Raw genomic sequence first — 20570 nt, forward strand, 5'->3', positions numbered from 1 at the left:
AAGGTCCTACATGTCCTGCAGTGTGGCCAAAAGGAAAAAGAAATATGAGTTAGAACTTTTGGCCACAGTGAAAAAACAAGTCCGTATTTCTTTAAATAGTGTAACTTGTGTGTCTGCCTGAACAGGAACAGTTTCTGAGCTCTGCTACGTTGTTTGGGTCATATCGGATTGTTGCTGAGTGAGGCAGAGTGTCTGCCGTCCATATTAGTCAGGGGCGACTAGGCGGAAGCTGGGCGTCTCCAGACCTGGAAGAGGAAGAGTAGGTAGTGGGACAGTGAGGCAGCGAGAAACTGAACCTGAGAGGGAGAAATACAAGTTTTAAAAATAATCCCAGGCAAAACTGTTGTCATGGGTAGAATATGACAGGGTGTTAAATAGTTCCTGAATCATAGAACTTTGCAGCTGGGAAGGTGTGTAAATATTCTTATGCGTGTCAATTTTTACTTCTGTGGTCCTGACAAGATGCCCCGGGGCCTGCACCTTGGGGATCCAGGCTGTAGGAGAGGGAGACCGTTCTTTAGGGCACAGCCAGTTGGGTGAATTTCAGCCTTTATGATTTTACTGTTCAGGATTCCAATTCTGAGGGGAGAGCCTGGGGCTTGGGCTAGGTGCCTGTCCCTTGGCCCTGAGGAAATGGACATCTTTAGTGACAAAGGCACCTTGATCATGGTGGAAGGAGTGTTCCCCAAAGCCATACTGGGGGAGTGGGTGCCAGGTGGGCTGAAACTGCAGATGACCACATCCCCACTCACGGTCAGTCAGCACATCTTTTCACCTGTTTCCATACATACGTGCACTCACAGATAAATATGCATGTATGTACCTCCAGAGGAAGACACTCAAAAGGTGAGGAAAGACAGAAATATGTGTTAACAGACATTTTCACAAATACTACATACACAGACATGTGAGTACATAAAAAAGCATCCTGTGTACAGGTACATAGGTTAATAGTAGCACATACAGAAATACACATGTATAGATACATGGACAATACATGATTAGTTAGACAGACTGGGGAGTACATGCCCTTGGCAGAGAGCCTGGGTGCTTGGAGAGAGAATGCATGGGGCAGGAAGGCTGAATAGTAGAGAGAGGATGAGGAGGAGAGTAGAGGGGACAGCAGAGATAAGGAGGGGACAGCAAGTGACATGCAATGTGAAAAGGGTCCACAGTTACATGCGTTAACAATGTAGTTGGCTGCGATTCATTAGTTGACTTTGGGCTTCTGCTTGCCTTGCTGTTCTTGGGCCTCTTGGCTCTGTTCCTGGTCAGCATGTTCGCTGAGTTCACTGGATCAGAAGGGCAGCGTGATGCCGCACGTGGCAGCGTTCCTGGCCTGTTCAGTCTTCATTTTTCTCGGTCTGCCTTTGCCAGTGGAACAGCCTTTCTTCGCTTTCCTGCTTCTTTCCTGTCCTCCACGACACCGCTCAGGCCACGTGTTCCTTCCCCATAAGGGGACCTGTGTTGAGTTCTTTATGTCTCCATGCCTTTGCACGTGCTGTCTCTGTGTTGTTCCTTCTCCTGGAATGCTCTTTCTCTTCCTCATTTCCTTGATTTTCCTCCATCCTCGAAAACTCAGCCCAAATATCACCTCCTGCAGGAAGCCTTCCAGAAATCCCAGAAAGGTTTAGATGGTCTGCGTACACTCCGTGATAGCACTGACCACTCTGTGCAGTATTTGTTTTTAATTAGATTGGAAGCTTCTTGGGGGTAGAAAAATGGTTCCTTTTCTAATTCGTGTCCTCACCACTTAGCACTGTGGCTGGCCCTCAGTGAATGTTTGTTGACTGATTAAATGGATGACTGAAGAGAGGAGTGATGCTGTCAGTGAAAGATTGAACAGAGATGTGATTGTGCTGTGTGTGCTAAGTCACTTCAGTCATGTCTGACTCTTTGCAACCCCATGGACTATAGCCCCTCAGGTTCCTCTGTTCATGGGATTCTCCAGGCAGGAATACTGGAGTGGGTTGCCATGCCCTCCTCCAAGGGATCTTCCCAACCCAGGGATCGAACCCATGTCTCTTACATCTCCTGCATTGGCAGGTGGGTTCTTTACCACTAGTGCCACCTGGAAAGCCCCAGATGTGATTATATGAATGGTTGATTGAACCAGAATAATGATTTAGTGAATGTAACAGGTGCTTCTGAAAGCCAGACTTCCTTTTATCTTTCACTGCCACTTACCATCTTCCTCCTCCTGAATCCTAACTCAGGACTCTTTTTCATACCCTCTTTTCTTTCTTGAAGATTTTACTCAGTCTCTTGGCCCCAGGAGTCCCCTCTATACTTTTGAGCCTCAAAAGTCCTCTGGGACATCTTTGTCCCAGACCTTGTCCTTGAACTTAAACCCATGTGGATATTAGATGTCATTTTAAATTTAATCCTGTCAGTGTCTGAGTTTCCTGCATGTCATTGATTCTTTCTTTCATGGGATAAGAGAAATTTATGTTTCTGATTATAACTAATACTTAGTCACAGGAGATGCAGGTTCCATCCCTGGGTCAGGAAGATCCCCTGGAGGAGGGCATGGCAACCCATTCCAGTATTCCTGCCTGGAGAATCCCAGGAACAGAGGAGCCTGATGGGCTATAGTCCATGGGGTTGCAAAGAGTCAGACATGACTGAAGCAACTTAGCACGCATAAATAATACTTATTTATATATTCTTTGGGAATATGGAAATATATTTAGATGAAAACAAGCACCTTTATTTTTACCATCTAACAATGACTATGGTATTTCATATACAGTTTGATATGTGTCTTTCTTATCTTTTAAAAAACATGTATCAGTTCAGTTCAGTCGCTCAGTCGTGTCCGACTCTTTGCGACCCCATGAACCACAGCATGCAAGGCCTCCCTGTCCATCACCAACTCCTGGAGTCCACCCAAACCCATGTCCATTGAGTCAGTGATGCCATCCAACCATCTGATCCTCTGTCGTCCCCTTCTCCTCCTTCCCTCAATCTTTCCCAGCATCAGGGTCTTTTCCAATGAGTCAGCTCTTCGCATCAGGTAGCCAAAGTATTGGAGTTTCAGCTTTAACATCAGTCCTTCCAATGAACACTCAGGATTGAGTCCCTTTAGGATGGACTGGTTGGATCTCCTTGTAGTCCAAAAACATGTATACAGGTATATATAATTAATAGACTGTTTTGTAAAATGTGGTCATACTATCTGTATAATTTTCCTTATTGCAATTTTCATTTGCAATGAAATGCAAAATATTTTCCAGGCCATTACATATCCTTTAAAGTATTTTTGATGGTTGCATAGTATCCCTTTATAGAGCAGAATTTTTCAAGCCATTCTTAGTTTGGTGTCTACATTGATCCTCATCCTTACCATTTTATGCATTTATGCTCTCATGAACCTCTTCGTACATAGATCTTTGGGCTTCTGGTTATTTCCTTTAGGATGAGATTATAGGAGAATTACTGGGTCAAAAACCCCTGTGTGTGTGTGTGTGTGTGTGTGTAAACCAGACTCATTTCCAGAAGAACTATCGCAAAATATGCCACTTGTATGGGAATTTAGAAACACGTTTATAGTTTGTATGAATGTGAAGAAAGGGCAAGCTGCTCAGTCGTGTCTTTGTCTTTGCAACCCCATGGACTGTACAGTCATGGAATTCTCCAGGCCAGAGTACTGGAGTGGGTAGCCTAGCCCTTCTCCGGGGGATTTTCCCGACCCAGGAATTGAACCAGGGTCTCCTGCATTGCAGGTGGATTCTTTACCAACTGAGCTACCAGGGAAGCCCATAGTTTGTATCATTCAGCAATTTTCAGAAAGAGAATCCCTGGCTGGGACTAATATTTCTTCCCTGCCGTGTTGCCTGATTATCTTCTCCTGCATTTCAGTGTGAACAGGTGTTTACCCATAAAGCAGTCATTACCCTGTGCACTCGTCTCGAGGTCCGGAGCCCAAGAGTCAGAGGGTATTTAGGAATCTTGGCCACACCGGAGATGTGAACAGCCATTGCCGTTACTTCCTGGGGGACGGGTGTGGGGGGTATGATCTCACGGTGAACGGATGGGAGTGAGAGGAACACATGCTCTTTTGGGAGCACGCTTTCTGCTCCTCTTCCGGGTTCAGCCCAGCTGTCTTTCCTTTGTTGAGCACCTCTTCCCTGATCCTCCTTTGTGCCACAACTATGTTCATTGTTTCCACTTGACTGTTCCTACTGTGTGTGTTACAGTGCTTCACTGGTTGGTTATTGTGGTAAAAATACCTAAGATTTCCTCTTTCACCATGATTAAGTGCACGGGTTTGCAGGGTACATTGTCGTGCAGCCATCGCTCATCCTTTCACAGCGAAACCCTTACAGTGACTTATTTTTAGTTCTGTTTTTACTATCAGACTAGCACCAACTTAGGGACAGGGACTGTGCCTGCAGATCCCAGAAGCCTGGTGCTGTCTCTGGCACATAGTGGGGCTGGTGACTTGAGTCCTGGGCGATCTGTTGGGGGGGGACTTTGCTGTGCTCAGCCTCTGGGGCATTGTGCCTCGAATGCTCCGTGGCTTTGCTGTCTTCTTGCCCTGGGTCGCTGGATCTGCCTTCCAGATGCCCCCTCACATCTGCAGCTTCTCTTCCCCACCTAAGTTCCCATCACGTGGTCCTGACATTGCTCAGTTTCTCCTGCACTACACGACTCTTCCTTATGATTCTTGCTTAAAGCCACCTTTCCCTGAAACTTGAGTAGCTCTGTATGATTCGTTCCCTTCCTGGAGAGGCAGAAGCTTTAGTGAGCCAGCAAGGATGGCTGAAGACAACTTTTGGAGGGGAAGCCGAGGTGGAAAACTGACTCTGGCATCCTTTGGGAGTAGAAGGGCCCAGAGGCAGAGAAGTACCCTGAAAGATGTAGGAGAGGAAGCAGACCATTTTTGGCCAGTGGGCAGGCACCCTGGGGAATTTCTTTTGGCTGTTGCAGAGAGCTTGCACCTTGGCAGGGGGCGGATGTTCAGGATGCCAGGCCAGCTTGTTCGATCAATTTGTAACTGCTTAGTCTGGCAGTTCAGGTCCTCAGGAGTCTCATCCCGTTATCCACCCCATCTCCCATTACATGTCTGAACTGCCCACCTGACCCAGGTTAATTATGCCCCAGATGGCCCCTCTGTGTTCTGTCTTTAACATCTTCCTCATGCTGTTGTCCCAAAAGGCAGCACCTGCCCAGGCTTTGCCAGTTTGCTAAATTCTTACCGTCTTCAGAGCAAAGTTCAAGACTGATTTTTACTGACAGAGTTCAATTGCTTGAATGCCCTCTGCTTCATAATCTTTTAGCAGTTTCTCTTGTTAGCACCCATACTACATACAGCCCCTTGTTTGGAACTAATTTTAATTATTATTCATCTAAGTTTCTCTGCATTCATCCTGTCTCCGTGACTATATTATTGGCCCCTTGCTGGCATAAAGCCTTGCCTGTAGTAATGTTATTGTCGATTACTAATATAACATTTCATTGGAACTAGGATGCCATCGAGAGTGAGATGGACTAGTTATTTTCTGTACTCTGAGGAAGAAAAGTCATGAAGATAAAACATCGCCACTTAAATGACAGCACACCCTTGGTTGCAAATGCATCCTAATTTCTTATAGACTGTGAAAAAAAGATGTGTCTTCGAATGAATGAATCATAATAGATGTGAAATAAGTGTTTATTTTGTTTCATGTGTATCTGTTTTCTTTTCGGGTTGTGTGGAAGATAGATGAGAAACTTTATGAAATTACAGGATAAAGTCTTAAAATTTTATTTCTTGAAGATTTTAAACTGCCATTCTCTCTCTTTTTGGGAATGGGAATCGCATAACCTCCTTTTTCGAATGGCGCACTACTACTTCCTTTCCTAACGCAGCTTTCCTCATTTTGTTCCCTCATGTTTTCTTTCATGTTCTTTTGTTTTCCCCTATAGAATTTTTTTCAGATTGAGGTTTTTTTGTGTGTGTGGGAGCAGTGCTTTCTGGAGGAAGGTGACCCTTAAAAAAAAAAGCCTATAGGACCTTCTAGAACACTTCATCAAGGAGCCAAGAATCTTTTCAAGTGACAGAAATGATCAGAGTTAGTGTCTGTGATGCCAGATGCAAATTTCAGTGGGTGAACAATGCATTTTTGGACTAGAGTATAACTGCTTTGCTAAAGTGGCCCATTTTTACTAGTGACTGGATAGAGCTTCAGGCCCTGGGGATTCACACCAACAATTTAGGTTCCTTCTCATTCATTCTGATTGATCTTCATGAACGTCACTTGATGTGTAGAGTCCTTAACTTATTCCTGGGAATGACATCTTTCTGATTTTACTATCCAAGAAGAGCGGAACAAACTTATTTCCCCTGAGGGTTCTTGGTTATTAAAATTCTCACTTGCCTTAGCCTGATTCTTTTAAGTGCCTCATCTTGTTTAGATCTGGAACCACGAATTCTTCCTTTCCCAGGCCATATTATAAATGATCGTACTAAAAGCTGGCATTTCGGAGGGATAGCTTTCCATACATTTGTTCAGTTTTTCTGGACTTTATGCACATTACAATCATCTGCAGAGTTTCCGAATTCCAGAGTATACCCAGACAGACTGAGTCAGAACCTCTGGGGGAGGGATTAAGGCACCAGTATTCTGTTCAGTGCTGCAGACAATTCTGATTGGCAGCCAAGGGTCCCCTGTGCTATTTTAATCTCTCTAATGACCCTCTGGAGCATGTATTTTCCACATTTCATGTTTGGAAACACCGAGGACGGGATTGATCAACCCAGCATTAGTGGAGATTCAAACCCAGTTTGTCTGATTCAAGAGACTGTTCTTTCAGTACTTATCAGTTATGTTTTGGAGCCGGACTGATTAAAACAGAGCAGTGGCATCCTGCAGTATTTACAGAGGTCACTCTGTAACATCGGTTCAGGAAGCACTTTTAAATTCCTGGTTAGTGTGCAGGCATCTGTATTGTGTTCTTTTCTCCTGTAGTCTGCACATCGGGACGTACAGAATTTCTGTTGGATCAGGAGTGTTTGCTGATTAGCGTTTTATTATTGATCTCTCAGATAGTTTGTGCGCGATCCCAGGGGGATGAGTTGTTGAGTTTTGAGTACTTTATTAAAAGGTGTCCTTCTCTGGAGTCAGTTGTTCTGTGGGGAGAGCAGGTAGTAGCATCCAATGAGTGGGTTGATAGCTTAAGCCCGAGCGGTTGTTCACCTGGGAGCAGCTCTCGCAGAACTGCGGAGATGGACATAAACAGTCCCCTGGGCCAGCCCCATGGGTGCAGAGCTAGCAAAGAGGACATGCACGGGAAGGAGGTCAAGGGTGCGTTCCAGGAAATGCCCAGGGAAGGGAAAGAGAAAGAGAAAGAGGGTGAGGGGCAGCAACAGGGTTAAGGAGAGGGCTTCAAGGAGAGGAAGCCTGTGCTGTTTGCAGGAGAGAGAGAAGACCCTGAGGAAAAGGGAGAGAAGTCAATTGATGGTGGGGGGTGGGGGGAGTGTCCTGCGGAGCCTGCCTTCTGCAATGCCCTGTTTGGGATTCAGCTTATTCAGAGAAGATGTGTGGTTGGGGGAAGGGAGAGGCACACCTGACCTTGGGGATGAAGGAACGACAGGGAGGTAACTGTGGTGACGGAGCGGGTGGAGGTGAGGGCGAAGGTGGCAGGGACCTCGTGTGAGAGGGTGCCGACAGTTTCAGCAAAGTAGGAGAGATGATCTGATGGGAGTGTGAGCTTTCAGCCCCAGGGGAGAGCAGGAACATGGCAGCTGCGGTGGCGATGGAGAATTTTCTTGCCTGGAGAATCCCGTGGATGGAGGAGCCTGGCGGGCTACAGTCTACAGGGTCATAAAGAGTCACACATGACTGAAGTGACTTAGCACACGCATTCTTTATATATGTATATATTTTTTAGTTGATCGTGCCTGGTCTTAGTTGCAGCATGTGAACTCTTAGTTCTGGCGTGTGGAATCTGGTTGCCTTACCAGGGATCAAACCTGGGTCCCCTGCATTGCAAATGTGGAGCCCCAGCCACTGCACCACCAGCGAAGTCCCTGGAAGTGATTCTTGTGCTGAATAGTTTTTAAATGACAAGTCCCCAAGGCATTTTGTATAGAATTTAGAGATTCCAGAGGCAATGGCAACCCGCTCCAGTACTCTTGCCTAGCAAATCCCATGGACAGAGGACCCTGGTAGGCTGCAGTCCACGGGGTCGCTAGGAGTCGGACACGACCGAGCGATTTCATTTTCACATTTCACTTTCATGCATTGGAGAAGGAAATGGCAACCCACTCCAGTAATCTTGCCTGGAGGATCCCAGGGACGGGGGAGCCTGTTGGGCTGCCATCTATGGGGTCGCACAGAGTCGGACACGACTGTAGCGACTTAGCAGCAGCAGCAGCAGCAGAGGCAGTTTTCATAGAGCTTTTCGAGAATTCATCTCACAGCCCAAATTTAAGCTCACACAGTATATTCTCTTTTCTTGAAGCCTAGTAAGGCTAGAAAGAGGGAAGACTTGTAGCCAACCTTTCCTTTTCCAAACAGTAGTTGAGTGGCTTTAACTAAGTGAGCAGCTTAGTGTGGGTGTTTGGATCCGTTAGAAGTGTCTTAAGGATTTTTCAAGTTTCATAAAAATTGAGCTTTTGAAATTTTGTGTATTTCTCACTCTACTTATCTGTCTATACCTTCGCATGCATTCATAGAAAAGTGCTCTTAAGTGTTTAACCCAGTGAACTCGCAGTGTCATTGTTTAGTCTCTCAGTCGTGTCCAGCACTTTGTGACCCCCCTCCATGGACTGTAGCCCGCCAGGCTCCTCTGTTCATGGGATTCTCCAGGCAAGAACGCTGGACTGGGTTGCCATCCCCTTCTCCAGGGGATCTTCCAGGATTTGAATCCTTGTCTGCTGCATTGGCAGGCAGGGCCACCAGAGAAGCCCTGCACAAACGATACAGGGATATAATAACACTGAAATCAAGAAATAGAATGTCACTCGCCCATCCGAAGCTCCGCTGTGTGTCCCCTTCTTCCAGTGTGATCCCTGCCCTGGTGTAAGAGCTGAAATGGTAAATTAGCATGTGCAGTCATGTAATACACAAACTTGTCCACAGCTTGTTGCCAGGGTTAGGGTTAGTTTTGTGCAGATCTTGAAGTAAGGTGGCCTCAGTCTTCTTCCTGAAAATGTAGTGTCAGTTAGGAGGCTTGTGGCTTGGCATGGGCAGCTGACTTCAGATCTGTTCACTGCACTCGTGGACTTGCACAGGCTGCCCTGTGCCCTGCCGGGGACTGGCTCAGATGTGTTTGCTTGATGTGTGTGACACACCCATGGGTCTCTGGGATCCTGGGCTGTTGCAGGTGGTTCTGGATCTCTCCCAGGTCCTGGGTGCCGCTGGTCCTCTGCACTCATTGCAGGGAATGCCGGCAACGCCTAGGTAGCTTTAGGGCCTCTTCATCCTGGCACAAACATCTCCTCTACTCTGACTTTGAGCTCAAACCTGATGATGTGGTTTCATTCACTTGAAGATTATTTGTAAATGTCAGAAGAATTGCCAGCACTTAAAAATCGGGAGATTTTGCATCAAAATGTAGATGTGTGTCTTTTCTTGGAATGAACTAATACTTGGCCTCACCAAGCCTGCTCTCCTCAACTGGGGCACTGTGCTGGGACTGAATCTCTGTGACCCCTTTTCCTTCACCCTGTCCCCTTTATTTTGTGAGGTTCACTCCTGAACCTCTTCTCCCCATTACGTCTCTAGGCTCTTGTGTATGAGTCTCCTGAGATCGCAAAAGGAAAACGAACCTTCAAAGACTCCGAAACTTTTGTATTGTTGAGGTTTTTCTTGGTTCCAGTAACTTAACTATTTTCCAGCAAGTTGCAAGGTTCACTCTTGAACTTCTTCTCCCCCTTGCTTCTCTAGGCGTTTGTATCGAAGAGTCTCCTGAGATTGCAAACGGAGAACCTTCAGACTCTCTGACACTTTTTGTATCTTTGAGGATTTTCTTAATTCCAGTAACTTAACTGTTTTCCAGCAAGTGTATTATCTAAACCCTGGATCACAAGCTTCTAGCCAGAATCAGCAGGCATGGTATTATACTCTGTTAAAACATTTTTAAAAATTAACCTTTTATTGAGCAGGTCATATTTTCACATGGTTCATCACTTACTAACAGAGTGTGTCACCCCATTAGTTTGGAGACCACCACCTGGGCTGTCTGACCAGAGGGTCAAGTGCTCAGGGCTAGAGGCTTGCATGGAAACCCCGATTCCATGACTTCCTAGCAGCCAGCCTTTGCAGGTTCCCTGACCTCTCTAGCTTCAGTTACCTCCTTTGTAAAACACCGTGTTGGGAAATTAAACGATATAATGCCTGCAGGGTGCTTGACACATAGCAGGCAGTCAATAAATATTAGCATTGATTCTCCAAGTGAATGCACTGCTGTGGCTTTCCTGATTCTGCTGTGGGTTTTCCTACACCAGATGGCAGTGGGGGCACCATGGTGACTTGGGGGTTATTTTCCACCCTCCCTAGGCCTCCCCAGTGAAGATGCAGCACACAGCAGGGGTTCTTCGCCGGGCCAGTATCGTTGCAGGGGCGTTTGTTGTCATTGTCAGGGTGGGGATGAAGACTACAGACAGTGGATTGGGAGACCACAGAACTGGGGACCTCCAGGTACCTCTAATAGGACTGCTTTAAGGCCTGCATTTTCAATTTTTGAAAGTTCTGTATTAAGATATTTTGCTGACTCGCTGGTAAAGAATCCACTTGCAGTGTAGGAGAAGCAGGCAATGCGGGTTTGATCCCTGGGTCAGGAAGATCCCCTAAGGGGGGATGGCAACCCACTCCAGTATTCTTGCCTGGAGGATCCCCATGGATAGAGGAGCCTGGCGGGCCACAGTCTGTAGGGTTGCAGAGTCAGACATGACTGACTGACTGAGCACGCACAGATGGTATCTTTGGTCTATGAGGGCCTTTTCTTTTTGCCTCTGCAGCCAAGCAGAAGAAGGAGGAATTGTATCATGACAGTGGGGTGGTTTAAAATTCTCACTGAGGATGCCCTGTGTTCCTTATTTAAATAGCATCAGCAATCAAGAGCTTTTTTCTCTTAGAGGCCACTGATGCCTCTAGAGAAATCAACCAAGGCTTACACACAAGCAGGAGGAAAAAAAAAGTTTATTTAAAAGAACAAATTGTAACCAGTATTTAAAAACAGAGAATAGAAACCTCCCTCAATAAATGTAACAATGTGTATACTTAATTATTTGATTTCATAATCTTATGTTAATCCAGTTGAGGAAAGGGAGAAGATGGGAGGCAGATAAGAAACACAGGACTGGGGAGAGGCTGGCAAAGGATGGAGAGAGACTGGGGGAGAGATGGGGGGGTTAGTGAGCTCAGAGAGGGGGAACCAGCTTAAACATGTTCTTTGCCAAGCTTGCTATTGACCTAGACTTGTGGATACATTTTAAAACTGCCACTTAGGTTAAAGTTATTGTGTTTTGAAGGAATTTTATTAATAATATGCCTAGAAGAAAACATGTTAGCGGCCTGGTTTTGAAGTGGGAATAGTCAGAAATCAGTCTTTGGGTAAGATGTGTGAGTTTATGCTTTAAACATTGGTAGATAAAATGCAATCCCTTAAGGCTCAGCAGGTAAAGAATCTGCCTGCAATGCGGGAGACCTGGGTTCGATCCCTGGGTTGGGAACATCCCCTGGCGAAGGGAAAGGCTACTCACTCCAGTATTCTAGCCTAGAGAATTCCATGGACTGTACAGTCCATGGGGTCGCAAAGAGTTGGACATGACTGAGCGACTTTCACTTCACTTCACTTCATCAGTCTCAAAAACAGGATAACCACCTCTGTGGATCAGAAGTGGAACAGAACTTCAAATAGTGGGGCCAATGTCAGCTTCTGTCAGATGTCGGGGCTTGACTTGGAAAGAGCAGCTGAGAGCTAAACACAGCAGATGCTAACAGCTCAGAGGTGGTAACCAGGCATCCACGGCCAGCAGGTGGAAAGAAGTTGATTAACACTTCTCTTTTGAGAAGCTTCAGTAACTGGCTTGCTGGCTAGAAGGACGGGGATGGGAGTCTTAGAGGTGATGCTGAGGTTCTGGGGCAGGTGTTAAACTGTGCATTCCTGCCGCCTTGGAGAGTCATGGAGAGAGGCCTGGAAATCCATATTCTTAAAAGCTCTTCAGGTGATTCTGAGGGCAGGACCACTCTGAGAAACACTGCACTGGTAGAAAGGAAAAACAGCTTGAGAATAATGAGAGCTTACCAAGAGTAAGTTGGGGTAAGGTTTACTTTGCACCTAGGAGTTTTTGTATTCAAGCCCTGGGACTGGTTGCTTAAAAAAAAAAAATTATAAGACTTCCTTGGTGGTCCAGTGGCTAGGAATCTGCCTGCCAATGCAGAGGAGACGATTTCAATCCCTAATCTGGGAAGATTCCACATGCTGCGGAGCCACTAAAACCTGTGAGCCACAACTACTGAGCCTGAGCTCTAGAGCCTTGCAGCCACAACTACGGAGTCCGTGCGCGGAAGCTACTAAAGCCTATACACCCGGAGCCCGTGTTTTGAAACAAGGGAAGCCACCCAAATGAGAAGGCTGTCCTCTGCAATGAGGAGTAGCCCCCATTCACTGCAACTAGAGAAAGCCCACATGCAGCAATGAAGACCCAGAGCAACAATAAATCAATTGTAGGAAAACACACACAGTCTGAAATTACCACTGGTGAACCTTTTGAAAGTGTGCAGTTCTGTGGCATTAAGTACATTTGCAGTGTTGTGTGTAACCACCATTCACTATCTGGTTCTGTTGCTCCCACCCCCAGCCCCTGGCAACCCCTAATCTGCTTTCTTGTTCACTGGATTTGTTGATTCTGGATATTTCATGTAAATGGAATTGTACAGTATGTGTCTTGGTGGGTGTGTCCGGCTGCTTTCAACTTAGCATAACCTTTTCAAGATTCATCCGCATTGAAGCGTGTTTGAGTACCTCGTTCTTTTTTATGGCCGGATAAAATTGCATTGTATGGATATACTACACTTTGTTTATCCAGTCACCTGTTGATGAGTGACTGAGTGGTTTTCAGGGGTTGGCTATTGTCAGTAGTACAGCTGGGAACATTCCCGTACAGGGTTTTGAGCACCTGGTTTCCAATGTTTTAAAGTATTTACCTAGGGATGGTATTACTGGGTCCTGTGGTGATTCTCCGGAGAAGGCGATGCACCCCGCTCCAGTACTTTTGCCTGGAAAATCCCATGGATGGAGGAGCCTGGTGGGCTGTAGTCCATGGGGTCACGAAGAGTCGGACATGACTGAGCGACTTCACTTTCACTTTTCACTTTCATGCATTGGAGAAGGAAATGGCAACCCACTCCAGTGTTCTTGCCTGGAGAATCCCAGGGTCGGGGGAGCCTGGTGGGCTGCCGTCTATGGGGTCGCACAGAGTCGGACACGACTGAAGCCACTTAGCAGCAGCAGCAGCAGCATGGTGATTCTCTGCATAACGGCAAACTCTCTATGGTAGTGGATGCATCAGCAGTATATGAGCATTACAATTACTCTACATCTTCCAGGACTCTTTTTTCTTTTTATTTCTTGTTTAAAAAAAAATTCTGGCCATGCTAGTGGGTGCGAATTGGTGTCTTGTTGTGGTTTTGACTTGCGTTTTCCTAATGACTAATGACATGGAGCATCTTTTCTTGTGCTTTTTGGCAACGGAGCTGCTTTTAAGTAGTCACCGTGTATTGAGGTGGGTTTGGTCTTCTTAATGCAGGGTAACAGTTTTGAATGTTGTTGGTGCTGGAGGCAGACGGCCCAGGATCCTAGTCCTGACTTGCCAGGCTTTGGGCAAGCTAGAACTCTCTGAGCCTGCCTGCCTTGTTGGCACAACAGCGATGCTAACAGCAGCTTCCTTGGAGGGCTTTGTGAACATCGGGAAGGACCAGTAAAAGCATCTGGGCAGCGTGAGCACTCTGGACGAGGCGCTCTGCCATTGTATCGGTGCTTCTTTCTTAGTGTTGAGGATGGCAACCTGGAGGGACACATTGCAGTTGCCTGTTGACTGTGTGAGGCCCTGGGAAACCGTGTTTAGATTGCCAGGGATAGTGATCCTCTATATTCATTGCTTGAGTTTTCCTGCTTCCGGCCCAAACTCCAGTTTATGCGGGTTGTCAGGGGAGTAAACGTGTTACCAGCCCAAAGCCCAGGAAAGCCCATTTCCTGGAAGGCTCCCATGGACCTAGGCAACTTTTTACCAGTTACAGAGTCCTCCTGGGGCAGCACCCTGTGCGGTCCTGATGCAGAGCTGAGCCAGGAGCCAGCTTCGTGCCTCTTTGGATTTAGTGTTGAGATGTTATTTTTACTGTATGGTTCTTTTAAATATTGTTTAATGCCTTTCAAGTTGATAGGGCTGTATTGGCATGTAAGGAACATATTGGGAAGCCATTTTTATTATATAGAATTCTTGGGGCCTCCCTGGTGGCTCAGTGGTAAAGAATCCACCTGCCGATTCATGCGTTTGATCCCTGATCTGGGAAGGTCCCATGTGCGTGGAGCAACCAAGCCCAGGTACCACAACTATTGAGCCTGTGCTCTAGAGCCTAGGAGCCCAGCTACTGAGCCCACGTGCTACACGCAGCTCCTGAAGCCTGCGAGCCCTAGAGCCCATGCTTCTCAACTAAGAGAAATCACAGCTGGAGAGGAGACCCCATTCGCCACAACTAGAGAGAAGCCCATGCCGCAACTGAGGCCCGGTGTGGTAAAAAACAAATAAAAATGTAAAAATCTTAAATATATATATAATAGAATTCTCATTTGCTGTGTAATTATGAAGATTTTTGTGTATAGCTGTTCAAGAATGATAATCTAGAAATGTGCCTTGAAAACTTTTGAGTGCAGTTCAACACACCCTCCTCAGAGAGGTTGTGTGGTGTTGTGAGAGAGCAAGGGGCTTTGGCAGCTGATGGATGCGTGTTCAAAACCTGAACCACTTACTGACTGTGGGCCTTGACCAAGGCACTTCATCTTTTGGGTCCTCATCTCCTTCACCAGTAAAGTGAGAAGGATAATGGATCCCAGTGGCTGGCAAGGAGTGGTGGTTACTGTTGAGAAGAGCCTGTAGCCCTCTCAGTTGACCATTGAAACATTTTATTTTGTTTTGCTATGGTAAAATATACATAATATAAAAGTTTCCATTTCATTGATTATTAAGTGTGCAACTCAGTGGCAGTCATTGCAACATTTTTATTGTTGCGTATTTCTTTTCTTTGCTGCATTTAGCCTCTTTCATCATCATACCTGGAGGTCACACCTGGCGACAGGTGCCCCTTCCGCTCGCCTCCTGCTTGCCCCAGGCTGGTGAAGTTCAGTGAGCTGGAAGTTCTCTAGCACAAGAGGAAAATGCAGGCGTCCTGGGAGGCTTGGCTATTGATGGAGGCTTTCTCAGGGTCATTAAATGGTTCTTCAGGTGGTATTAACTCTCATTGCCAGTTTTGGAGGCAGGATCTCCTGCTTCTATCCACACAGGTATTATACTGTTTATTAACATCTGACTATGGGATAGGGAAGAAAAAGATTTTAGGTTCTTTTTGGCTGTTTTCTAGAAACTCTAATTAAGAGCTTTGGGAAAAAGTAGAAATTGAAACTATTTAACCATCATGTCTTAAGGTTATTTTGGTACTTCATTAATCTCTCCTTTGGAAAGGGACTAAAATAAATGTACTGCTTTGGGAAATATTCTGCCATTTCTATTTCCTCCTCCCTTGCTCTTTCATAATTGGCATAATTTCTAAGGTTTTCTTGATTCTTTATTCACTGTCTTTTTGGAACTTTGAACTCCAGAGAGAGAGAGAGACAGACATAGAACTTTACTGTATTACATGCACAGTCAGTCATTTATAAGTAATCTTTCTAAAGAAAAGTCTAGGGGTCAGCATCTTTGTATTGAATTCCTAATTAGGTGACTTCAGAAATGTTCTCAAACACACACAAATATGTTATTGTTTCAAATACCAAATAAGAATTATTCTTTCTGTAATTGTATCTGTGAGTGTTAGGAATATCTTTGAGTACGTAGGGTTCAGAAACTCAACCTTCTTAAGGAAATAGCAGATGTGAGCAGCGGCCTTCTTGACTGCTTCATTGTTTGGTGAGATGTTGATGGAGGGCTTTATGACGGATAGAGCAGGCTGTCACCACCTAAAGCCCTGGATGAATGTTGGTATCGCTCCCAGCGGGACAGCCAGGGATCAGGCACCTCCTGATGTGATGCAGTGGGCCACCTGGAAAGTATTCTTGCCAAAAACATTGCTCCTGAATTTAATAAAGCCTCTTGATGTAACCCCCAGTTTATAGAAAATTTGAGGGTTGGAAGAACATGTTAAATGACACCATGAGAATATCGTCAACTAAATATAGAACATGGGCTGTCTACAGGGACAAACGACCTTTTTCTCTAGCAAGTGAATAATGAGAGATTTAAAAAAGAAAACAGGCAGGGGAGACCTGTTAACCAAGTAAAGGAGGCTTGGGAGACACATCGCCCTAAGCAGTTGTGCACCTGTGTTCAATCCTGATTTGCAAAAAGCAATTATACAAAAATATTTTGAGGCTGTCAAGGAAAGCTAAGTGTGGGATAGATAATTAGATGATATTAGGAATTACTTTTAATTTTGTTGGCTGTGATAATGATTGTGGTTATGATTTTTAAAAGTCCTTATCAGAGACACTGAAGTAGATACTAGTGAAATAAATGGTGTCTGGGATTTGCTTTACTTTCATTAAAAAAAAAAAAAGCTGTTGGGGAGGGAGATGGGAGGGGGGTTCAGGATTGGGAACACATGTACACCCGTGGTGGATTCATGTTGATGTATGGGAAAACCAATACAATATTGTAAAGTAAAAAATCAAATAAAATCTGAAAAACAAACAAAAAAAGCTGTGAAGAGGGGTAGATGAAGTGAGCATGGCAGAAAGGTGGTGTTCACACTGGGTAATGTGTTCAAGTCTCTTAGCTTCTATATGTCTGAAAACTTCATAATAAAAAGTTAAAAATGCTGAAATTGGTTTACTGGTGGCATTTAAACACTGGTAGGTTACAGTCCATGGGGTCGCTAAGAGTCGGACATGACTTGAGCGACTTCACTTTCACTTTTCACTTTCATGCATTGGAGAAGGAAATGGCAACCCACTCCAGTGTTCTTGCCTGGAGAATCCCAGGGACGGGGGAGCCTGGTGGGCTGCTGTCTGTGGGGTCACACAGACATGACTGAAGTGACTTAGCAGCAGCAGCAGCAAACACTTCACTTTAAATAGTGAAAACAAATACAGAACTCTCCAGGCTGGTAGAACCTCAGCTTTTGGAAAATTGCCTTTTGGCTTATCTGCATATTTGGTCTGGTTGGTTTCTTGGCAAATTAGTATTTACATTAACTTCATGCTATTCCTCATCCTGAAGTCCCCAGGAGCACTCAAATAAACCAAGAGAAGTCATAATTACAGATACTTAGAGAGTTAACGCTATGGATAATTGCTAATCAGTAGGCTGTTCATACCAATAAACAGGCAGAAGAGGGGGTTTGGGGAAGATTGTCAGTGAATGGAAATAAATTAAGTCAGGAGGAGAATAATTTGTGTGCTTGACTGAGTTGGTTTGTAGAAGTGTGTGTAAATAGCACTCTGTTTGGTAATGATTGCTAAAGGTGGTCTCTTGCAACTGCTGTAGAATCTGGGGCTCCCGCACCACGCCTTAAATGAGCATAGCTCTGTAGAGTGTGGGGTCAAACTTGTTTCTCTCTCTCTCTCTGCCTTGATGGAGTCATTTGACTTCAGTTTGTTACTATCTCTCTGTAGATGATCGCCAAATCAGTATCCTTGGCCCAAATGACTCAGTTGGGCGCTAGAATCACATTTCCATCCACCTGGACTTGGTTCCCTGCCTTCCACCCAGCCTCGCCCGAGGCTCCCCATGCTGGCTGAGCACCATTCACAGCAGCTCTTGGTGCTCTGCCTTGGGCGCCATTCTCCCCAGCCCTGCCTGTGTCCTTAGCCATCTTCTCAGTTTATAATGATTGTCTCCTCTTCTCCACTGTGAGGTCCCCAAGCAGGACACCTTTCTGTCTTGGTTGACACTTCACACCCTGCATTTTGCTTCCATCATGAGTAGACATTTGTTGGATTTACGAGTGAATGATTGATGAATGAATGGACACGTCTGGCTCTGGGCTAAACCTGGGAGACAGACTGGTGAATGATACAGTTTTTTCCTCCAAGCATCTTGGTCATCGGCTCGGGGAGGGAGATGAGTAAGTCAAACGTTACAGTTTTAAGTTTTATGAGAAATGCACACAGAGGTTCTGGAAGTGATGGGAACAAGACATCTGGGAGCATGATTGGAGTTAGGGAAAGGAGGAGGGATGGGTATTTGTAGGCGAGGAACCAGCCTTTCCAAAAGCAGGGCGGTCAGAGAAAACGTTACATAGTGGGAGTGTGTGGGCTGGTTGTCAGGGAGGTGACACCAGCAGGACAGGATGTGACCGGAATATGAGGACTGTTGTGTCACAGCTGAGGACTGTGGATTTCCGAAGGCTGTTAGGAACCCTTGGAGGATCTTAAGACTGGAATGTTGTGAAAGGATTATTTCTCTTCTTGCTTTAGAGAAACCTCAGATGCACAGAAATGGAAGGATTGGATCTGTGTGTTAGAACACCTTCCAGATGGGTTGAAGGTGCTAGGAGAGGCTTCAGGAATTTAGGGTGGGTTGTGGCTGGTGGGGAGAGACCACAGCCCTGATGGATTTCCGCGGGCAGGAGCACACTTCTGATCAGGCTGAATTTCCTGACGATTACAGCATTTCTTAGCATGGCTCCTCTTGGGCCTAGAGCACTAGGGGCTGGGGCACATGGGAAGCAGGCAGTCACACAGCTCTCAGGAGGCTGTGATGAACAGGAAATTGTCACGTCGGGGGTGTTCACCCTTACTGGGCCACCACCCTTTGTACTGGTGGTGTGTGACGCCACTAGGAAGCACTTGTCACCACAGCCGCTTCTTTGCCATCAGAGGAATGTTAAAGGATCCTCTGGGTTCTCCTGGCTCTTGAACCAAACTCAGGGTGAGCAAGGAAGCAGGTTTTGTGTCCAGGATGTCAGAACATCCCTGCCTCCTATGCTCTCCAGGCCCTTGGGAAGCCCGTCTCCTCACAGAGGCTAATGATGATCAAGTCTGGGTTAAGGGCCCAGATTTCAGTAGTGGCAGGGACCAAAGGATTTGAGAGTGAATTACAAGCTCCTGACTGTGAGAAGGACTTACTAATGTCTAAGGAGGGAGGATCAGGTTTTCCTAGGGGCCTGTTAGATATCTATTAGATACTCAGGGCTTCCCAGGTGGCTCAGTGATAAAGAAACCGTCTGCCAATGCAGGAGACACAGGTTCGATCCCTGGGTCAGAAAGATCCCCTGGAGAAGGAAATGGCAACCCTCTCCAGTATTCTTGCCTGCGAAATCCCATGGACAGAGGAGCCTGGTGGTCTGCAGTTTGTAGGGTCGCAAAGAGTCTGACATGCCTGAGCCCACATGCATTAGATAACCAGGTGGAATAGTCTGTAGTGGGCAGTTGAATCTGTGACTCAGAATTGCTCTGGACTCTCTTCTTATTTCCTGCCCCATCCATGTCATCAGTAACTGACTTTATTACTGGCCTTCTGTGCAGTCTCTCTTGTACCTTCGCTTGCATTCTCATCTGTCACACAGTCCTGTCTCCTTGCCCCGTCGGCTCTGTGCCTGTGGGTGCGATTGATGTTTCGTGCTTCTCTCTGCTTTGCCAGGTTTTTTTTTTTTTTCTTCTGCAGGGTAATTTTGATAAGAAGCCCACTCTGCTACAAATATCCAGTGGCTCCCCCATTGTTCACTGACATTCTCACGCTCCTCAGCCAACTTTCCTAGTGTTCTCTCCAACCAAGTGGAGCCACTACTGTTTGTTACACAAACACATCCCACATTGTCCAGACGTGGAGCCTTTGTCCAAGCTGCTACTTCCATCCAGCATGGCCCCTCACTCTCTCTCTTAGGTCTCTGGCTCCCTTGATATAAAGTCAAAACTCAGTTTAGAGGTGAATTAAGGTATTGAGCCTGTAGCATAAGCTCTTGGCTGTTGGGAGGGGAGCCACCCAGGAGGCAAATGTGTCTTCTGGTCACTTGGTTTCAGGCATGTGTGTTTGTGCAGAGACTGATGGCCTCGGGCTCCCATGTTTGGGGGTGAAGTGCCTTCTCATGCTTAGTCACAGGACGTCGTGTGCCATTCCAGCTCCGAGCGTAATTGGAGATGGAAGATTATCTTGAAGCTGATGGTGTCCTTTTCCCTGTTGTTCTAGGACTGTGTTTTGAATTAAATTATTTTAGAAACAGATGGCCGACTGAGAGTTTTTTCGCCTTTGTTCTTAGTGAATTGAGTATTTAGTTGAGTTTGTTTTGGTTACTTAAAGTGCTGACAGCCTTGCTTTCCAGGTTGGTAAAAGAGGATTGCATTTTATTTAGGAAAAAAATAAAGTGCGACAGAACATCTCCCAACAAATATTCAAACATGCTTTGAATTAAACCAACATTTTAATA

At 45.8% G+C, this 20570-nt stretch overlaps 1 protein-coding gene across 1 annotated transcript in view; it reads left to right on the plus strand.

Annotated features, from left to right (window-relative positions):
* Nucleotides 1-20570, plus strand: part of KIAA1549 (KIAA1549 ortholog) — a 131012-nt gene that overhangs the window by 21148 nt on the left and 89294 nt on the right. The window lies entirely within an intron of this gene.

The sequence above is a fragment of the Capra hircus genome, chromosome 4 (assembly GCF_001704415.2).
Source record: "Capra hircus breed San Clemente chromosome 4, ASM170441v1, whole genome shotgun sequence".
Lineage (NCBI taxonomy): Eukaryota > Metazoa > Chordata > Mammalia > Artiodactyla > Bovidae > Capra > Capra hircus.